Consider the following 7,733-nt stretch of genomic DNA (forward strand, 5'->3'; position numbering starts at 1 on the left):
AACTGAAGAAGCAGTTAGAGGAGTTACTCGATAAGAAGTTTGTGAGACCAAGTGTATCGCCGTGGGGAGCGCCAGTGTTGTTGGTAAAGAAGAAAGATGGTAGCATGAGACTGTGTATTGACTATCGGCAACTGAACAAGGTAACGATAAAGAACAAGTATCCATTGCCAAGGATTGATGATTTGATGGATCAACTAGTCGGTGCACGTGTGTTCAGCAAGATTGATTTGAGGTCAGGTTACCATCAGATCAAAGTGAAGGATGAGGATATTCAAAAGACGGCGTTTAGGACACGATATGGACATTACGAATATAATGTGATGCCTTTCGGAGTCACTAATGCGCCAGGTGTGTTTATGGAGTATATGAACCGAATTTTTCATGCTTACTTGGATCTTTTTGTCGTTGTGTTTATAGATGACATCTTGATTTATTCTAAGTCTGAGGAAGAGCATGCTGAACATTTGAGAGTTGTGTTGCAAGTGCTGAAAGAGAATAAACTTTATGCTAAACTGTCGAAGTGTGAATTCTGGTTGTATGAGGTGAGTTTTCTTGGGCATATTATTTCGGGTAATGGTATTGCAGTGGATCCTTCCAAAGTTGATGCTGTATCACATTGGGAGACTCCGAAGTCGGTTACAGAAGTTAGAAGTTTTCTGGGTTTGGCAGGATATTATAGAAGGTTTATTGAAGGTTTCTCCAAGTTAGCACTTCCGCTAACGCAGTTGACTTGTAAAGGTAGAGCATTTGTATGGGATGTTCATTGTGAAAGAAGTTTCAACGAATTGAAGCAACGTTTGACGACCGCTCCGGTCTTGGTTTTACCTAAGGCTGATGAACCTTTTGTGGTGTACTGTGATGCGTCCAAATTGGGCTTAGGTGGTGTGCTTATGCAGAATGGCAAAGTGGTGGCTTATGCATCACGACAGTTGAGAATTCATGAGAGAAATTATCCTACTCATGATCTTGAGTTGGCTGCAGTGGTTTTTGTGTTGAAAATCTGGAGACACTATCTGTATGGTTCTCGATTTGAAGTATTCAGTGATCACAAGAGTCTGAAGTACTTGTTTGATCAGAAAGAGTTGAATATGAGGCAGAGGAGATGGCTTGAGTTACTGAAAGACTATGATTTTGGATTGAATTACCATCCGGGTAAGGCTAATGTTGTTGCTGATGCTTTGAGTAGAAAGACATTACATATGTCCGCTATGATGGTGAAAGAATTTGATTTGCTTGAACAATTTAGAGATTTGAGCCTTGTTTGTGAAGTTACTCCGCGGAGTGTAGTTTTGGGTATGCTGAAGATTAATAATGAATTTCTGAATAGTATTAGGGAAGCCCAGAAAGAAGATGTAAAATTAGTGGATTTGATGAATGGTATTACTCAGACTGAAGGTAGTGATTTCAGAGTGGATGATCATGGAGTGTTACGGTTCAGAGATAGAATTTGCATTCCTGATGATGCAGAGATGAAGAGATTAATTTTAGAAGAAAGTCATCGTAGTAATTTGAGTATTCATCCGGGTGCTACCAAGATGTACCATGATTTGAAAAAGTTGTTTTGGTGGTCTGGGTTGAAGCGTGATGTGGCACAATTTGTGTATTCTTGTTTGATTTGTCAGAAATCGAAGATCGAGCATCAGAAGCCAGCTGGGTTGTTGACGCCATTAGATGTGCCAGAGTGGAAGTGGGACAGTATTTCTATGGATTTCGTGACGAGTTTGCCGAGTACCCCGAGTGGTTTTGATTCGATTTGGGTGATTGTGGATAGATTGACGAAGTCTGCACACTTTATTCCGATTAACATCAGTTTTCCTGTGGCTAAGTTGGCAGAGATTTATATTCGAGTGATAGTGAAACTGCATGGTGTCCCTTTTAGTATTCGGATAGAGACCCAAGGTTCACTTCTAGATTTTGGAAGAGTTTGCAGGAGGCATTGGGTTCTAAGTTGCGGTTGAGTTCAGCTTACCATCCGCAAACAGATGGTCAGTCAGAGAGGACGATTCAGTCGCTGGAGGATTTGCTGAGAGTTTGTGTACTTGAGCATGGTGGAGCTTGGGATAGTCATCTTCCATTGATTGAGTTTACTTATAATAATAGTTACCATTCTAGTATTGGAATGGCACCGTTTGAGGCGCTCTATGGTCGGAAATGTAGGACTCCTTTATGTTGGTTTGAGTCTGGTGAAAGTGTGGTGCTTGGACCTGAGATTGTTCGTCAGACTACGGAAAAGGTTAAGCTTATCAGAGAGAAGATGAAAGCGTCGCAGAGTCGACAAAAGAGTTATCATGATAAGCGCAGGAAAGATCTTGAGTTCCAAGAAGGTGATCATGTGTTTTTGAGAGTCACTCCGGTGACGGGTGTAGGACGAGCATTGAAGTCAAAGAAGCTCACTCCGAGGTTTATTGGTCCGTATCAGATATCAGAGAGAGTGGGAACAGTTGCTTATAGGGTGGGTTTGCCACCGCATCTTTCGAATTTGCATGACGTGTTTCATGTGTCTCAACTTCGGAGGTATGTTGCGGATCCTTCTCACGTGGTTCCGAGAGATGATGTGGAGGTTAGGGACAACCTTACGATTGAGACTATGCCAATAAGGATTGAAGCGCGTGAGGTGAAGAAACTGAGAGGCAAGGAGATACCTCTTGTGAAGGTCGTGTGGAGTGGAACGACTGGTGAAAGCTTAACGTGGGAATTGGAAAGCAAGATGCGGGAGTCGTATCCTGAGTTGTTGGCATGAGGTACATTTTCGAGGACGAAAATTCTATAAGTTGGGGAGAGTTGTAACGCCCGTTTATTTTATTTTTGGTAGAGTTTAGAGTCCTATTTAATTGATTTATGTGATTATGTGATTTGTTTATTTAATTAAATGGTTTTATTAATAGTTAGTAAGAATAAGATAGGAATTAGAATATTTTAGAATTAAGGGGGCAGATGTGTAATTAAGAGGAAACAAAAGAAATTAGTGGGAATTAATCAAAATTAATTAGAATGAAGGAGGTTAAGAAAAGGATAGTCAGTGAAAAGAAAAATCATTTTCACGTGAAAACAAATAAGTTTGAGAAAAAAAAAAAGGGAAAAACCAAGAGCAAGAGAGAAGGGGCAAGAGAAGCTAGGACCTTTGTAATTCAATCAAACCAGGTAAGGGTGGGGTTTCACTTCTCTAATTAAGGGCTTAATTCTTCATGTTTGATTAGTGGTTCATGAGAAAATGGGTAGAAATGAGTTTAGGGTTTAATTTGTGAATTACCATGAAAATTGATGAATTGTGTGTTGTTACTGTTAATTTTAATGTATGAAATGCTGCTTGATTATTCTATAATGATTGGTGTCAGAATTGTTGAGAATGATAGAGTTTAGAAAGGATAGGGTTGTTGGTAAAAAGAATAATTGATGATGAATAGAACTAATGAATTGTGCATGAATTGGAGTTGGATTGTTGTGTTTTGTGTTGTATTAAGTTAGGTTATGTAAGAGTGAACTATAGGGTCAAGTTTGGTGAAAATCGGAGTTAAAACGAAGTTTTTGGGTGGAGAATGTCATTTTGCCGAGGGCTGCACAGTGACAGCATCCCCTGTTTCATGTTCTTGCGCTTTTTCAGACGTTTTCTGTTTTGAACTGGGTTTTGGTGTAAACATGAAAGTTGTAGATAATTGTGTTAGCTTTTTAATGGCTTTGGTTTGACTTCAAAATCATTCTTAGAACTTGAGTTATGGTCAGATTACTACACGTAGGTCACAGTGAAATTTCAGTTTATGTACCCGAATTTGAAATAAAAACTGGTATTGATCGGTACAGAATTAGCCTTAGTTGAAAACACGAAAGTTGTAGATAGTTGAATTGTCTTTCCAATGGCGTTGGTTTGACACAAAAATACATTGCGAGTAATTTTATATGAATTTATGAAGTTATGTGACGAATTGAGAATATTGTAGAGAGAAGTCCTTGTCAACGTAAAGGTCATCGAGTCGTAAGACATTGTTGTCTATGTTGTAAACCATGTTGGCCTAGTTTTGGGCATTGAGATGTTGTTGTAAAGTTATTGTTAGTCGTCGTGTCGCATATTGGACGTTGGGGGCTTGATGCTCCGTATTCTAAGATGGGGGCTTGATGCCCTGTAGCCGAATTAAGGCATTGGAAGTTGGGGGCTTGATGCTCCGTTTGGTACCACATGCGTAAGAGTCTTGTATAGTCGAGTCGAGTCGTGTTGTTGCATTTGTTGAGTCGAGTCGTGTCATGAGATGAGAAGATGGATTTAATGAAGGATAATATGATGAAGCTTAAAGCTAATTTTTATGATTTTGTTGAATACTGAATTATGAACTATTGATGAGATGATGATTATGTTGTTAAGTTGATTTATATGTTGCATGATTTATTATGCTTTTAATTATTGAATTGTGATCTCACCCTTCTGTTGGAATTGCCGCCTTGTGGGCAAGTGCAGATTTCCAGGACTAGCTGTTGATGTGAGTGGACTCCTCACGTGTCTAGGTGCTCTGATACGTAACGGGGCGGGCTTTGATTATTGGATTTTCCTTGTTACGTATTAGTTTTATGATTTTATGTTGAAAAACAATTATGTTGATTTTACTTACTACTATGAATCAAGTTGAGACCTTAGTGCAAAACTTTGATGGAACAATTGTTGAATAAATATTGTTATATTTCCGCCGCGATTTCAGTGAATATCGTTGACAGGATTGTTTTAAATAAATAAAATTTTTCCTATTTATTACTTGAATAAAATAGTAGCGTAATACTCCGTTTTTTTTTAAGTTACTCTGATTTATCTTTCCGTTGCGATTTTTGGGAAACGGGGTGTTACAGCGACTCTGTTATTTTTCGAGTGTTCACACTCGAGGATATTTTTCGCGTCGCGACAATTGCCTGCAAAACACTTCCGCCACAAAGTTTGTTCAATACTTTAAACATTTGTCCTGTGTTATTCCGTCTTATACTGTCCTGCACTATTTTGTCCAATACAAGTTTTATTTATTTTTATTTTTATAAATTAAGAGCATCTAGATATCAACGTAGGAATAGACGCCTCAACTTTGTTGGCACCCCTATCATTTCCCGTCCTTTATCTATAGCACATATTATTATTAAAAAAGAAAAATAAAGAGATATGTACAAAAATTGAGGGACATAAACCTAACCTAGTGCGTCCACACAAAAATGCGCAGGACAAGAAATTATACTAACTTCTAATTAATCTTAAAAGACTAAATAGAAGTTTTATTAAAAAAAATAATGAACTTTGATCATCATCAAGGTTTTTACGTGAAATCTTTATTAATGTTAAGAGATTAATTGAGTGTGCTAAAGTGATAATTGAGTGAGCTAAAGAGATACACATAATATATTGATTAGAGACATTTAACATTAATTTTAATTTATAAATGGCTTCTTTTGATTCCTAAATGCTAAATACTATTTATTTTAAGTTAAAAAAAGCATGAAATTTGGATTTATAAAGCGGTAATATTTTTTTTTTATGTTTATTACAAGCAAAGGAGAAAAAATGACTCAAATTCTCATGTTTTCTTATGCTTTGATTGTCTTTCTTTCTTTATTTCTTCTTGTAATTGGTACAAGTACAAATACAAGTATGTCATTTTATACACCATTTAAATTTTTTATAATTTATCTCATAAAAAATATTTTATCAAGTTTTATCAACATTTCTTTTTTATTATTCGACAATGTAGGTGACGGTCCTATCAAGACAGGCCTTGTCTGCATAACCGACAAGGATTGTCCAATAAAGACATATTATATTTCTAGGTGTATTGAGAATTTATGTGAGTTTCATTAATTAAGTTTGAAAATAATAATGTTCATCGCAAAAGTATTTTCATAATGTTTGTACTTTAAAGTATTTTAAAAATTAAATTTCTACTGTTATAAAAAAAAAATTAAATTTCTATGTGTATGATCTTTCAATTTTTGTGCTAACATAGTTGGAATGTATAATCAATCCTTGATGTTTAGACGCTCTTGCTTAATAAAATATTATATTTGTTTATATTTTTATAATTGTAAATTTTTTTTAAAATGGTATGAGTCTACTGAGACCATTTTTAGAGGTCTATATTGAACACTCATAATTGCAAAAATATATTTTTTAAATAGAAATTATAGTGCAACAAAATTATTATATAGATAAAATGACATTTTAACTATATATATTGGCACCTCAAAATCACCACTTATTATTTGGACCACCTGAATAAATTTTTAAAATAAAAGAAAATTAAGATATTTTAGAAGATTAGGCAAAAACTAAAAGGAACAATCATGATAAACAAACAACAATTATTTGATTAAAAATGTCATGAAAATTAATAAATAGTACTCCCTATGCTGAAAGAACAAACATGGAGAGTTTATATTTACCTTTTTTGAATTTTAGACTCATATTCAATATCCATGATTTTTACAAGTTTCTTAAGGATTATGTACAATGTATGGAAGTCACAAAAGATTTCCTTTGATTCAAATAGTATTATGATCAGGGACGGATCAGAAATCAATCATACGGGGGGCCGAATTTCTTTTTTTAATAATAAATAATAGAGTTAAATATATTTTTTGTCCTTATAAAATAACGAGTTTTTATGTTTAGTCTTATTAAATTTTAAGTGAAAATATCCTCTAAAATCTTGTAGTTTAGTAAGAATAGTCCCTATTTTCAAATATTTTTACAAAAAATTGATACTTTTAGTCCTCAAAATAATTGCTATAAAATACAAATATGGACTAAAAGTAAATTTTTTGAAGGACAAAACTTGAAAACTCTTAATTTTATAAAGACAAAAAATATATTTAATTAACTCAAAATTATAACATAAAATCACAATAATTTATTTAGAAACACCTAAAACAAGAGTGGGTATTAGAACAAAGTTCACATTGGTGTGTGAATTGAAAATAAAATTGAGTCTCATATCGGGTAATAGAACATACTAGTGTTTTTTTTTTATAAGCACATACTAGTGTGTTGTAGCATACTAGTGTGTATTTTAAGGAAATAAATAAAACTAATTATCACATTTATTTATTTAATTGTGATTTATTTTCCCTCATTTTGTAACCGTTAATTTACGGGAGATTAACTCTTATTGAATGCTACAATGAGGAAACCTTTTTTCTATTCCTATTTTCTTTAAGCCAGCGGCCACTAAAGTTGAAAACATAGGAAACCTATTTTCCATTCCTATTTTAAAAAGACTTAGTCACTTGAATATACCATCGTGCATTCTAACAATGCACGGATTCTCCAAGATATTGTGGCTTCTTGTCGGAAGTGCATGATCCTATTCCTCTTGAAATGGGTAACAACACTATATTGTCAGCATCAATATTTTGAGCATCGAGTGAAATTGGTACATGCAGTCTTGCTATAAAGAAATGGTATCAAGCTCCATCACAATTCCAATTGTCAGGTCAAAAACTGTTTTCTCTCTATCTTAGCACTTCAATTTTGTTATCAATTTGAGAATTTCTTAATTGTGTTTTTTTAATTGGAAGTGCAATTTTGTTACCAACATGAGAATTTCTTAATTGTGTTTGTTAAACACCATGATCAATTTCTTATTCAAGAATTATTTTGCTGTCCTCTCTAATGTTTGTGTTGATATTAAATATATGGACAAAACTCAAGTTTAATGTTTGCCGCACACTAAGTGTGTTGTTCTATTGTTTGTTAGACTTATAATTTTGATAAA

At 34.3% G+C, this 7,733-nt stretch overlaps 1 long non-coding RNA gene across 1 annotated transcript; it reads left to right on the plus strand.

Annotated features, from left to right (window-relative positions):
* The first annotated feature begins 5,511 nt into the window (after positions 1-5,511).
* On the plus strand, positions 5,512-6,031 carry LOC123924615. Its single transcript, XR_006814788.1, has 2 exons — positions 5,512-5,612; positions 5,715-6,031. It is a non-coding gene; the product is annotated as an uncharacterized LOC123924615 (long non-coding RNA).
* Positions 6,032-7,733: the final 1,702 nt, after the last annotated feature.

The sequence above is a fragment of the Trifolium pratense genome, linkage group LG4 (genome assembly GCF_020283565.1).
Source record: "Trifolium pratense cultivar HEN17-A07 linkage group LG4, ARS_RC_1.1, whole genome shotgun sequence".
NCBI lineage: Eukaryota > Viridiplantae > Streptophyta > Magnoliopsida > Fabales > Fabaceae > Trifolium > Trifolium pratense.